Here is a 453-nt window from a genome sequence, read left to right as displayed (position 1 = left end):
TATATATATATATATATATATATATATACATATATATATATACATATATATATATATATATATATATATATATATATATATATATATACCAATTTCAACTTTTCCATACCGAACGACAAAATTTCTTTCGGTCTGGCAGTCGCCAGGCTATTCCATTCACTTCTGTGGCACCCCCTCAATAGTGACGAGGATCGAAAAGCGTATCGTTAAGAACAGATGTAGAGGGAGACAGATTAATCAAATGCACGCACGCACACATATATGCGTACACACACACGCACGCACGCACACACATATGCTTACACACGCACGCACATGCGTAACCGAGCGCGCACGCACGCACTCGTAGTAACAAAAGAGTGGAGGGAGAGGAGGAAGTTGTGAGGTGGTTGTGTGGGTGGCAAGTGAGAGAGGGTGGGGAGGGAGAGATGGAATGAGTCAAAGTACGAACAC

This window comes from Oratosquilla oratoria, chromosome 7 (genome assembly GCF_046742065.1).
Source record: "Oratosquilla oratoria isolate Oo_2021 chromosome 7, ASM4674206v1, whole genome shotgun sequence".
Classification (NCBI taxonomy): Eukaryota; Metazoa; Arthropoda; class Malacostraca; order Stomatopoda; family Squillidae; genus Oratosquilla; species Oratosquilla oratoria.
Note: the sequence above shows the minus strand (reverse complement) of the source record.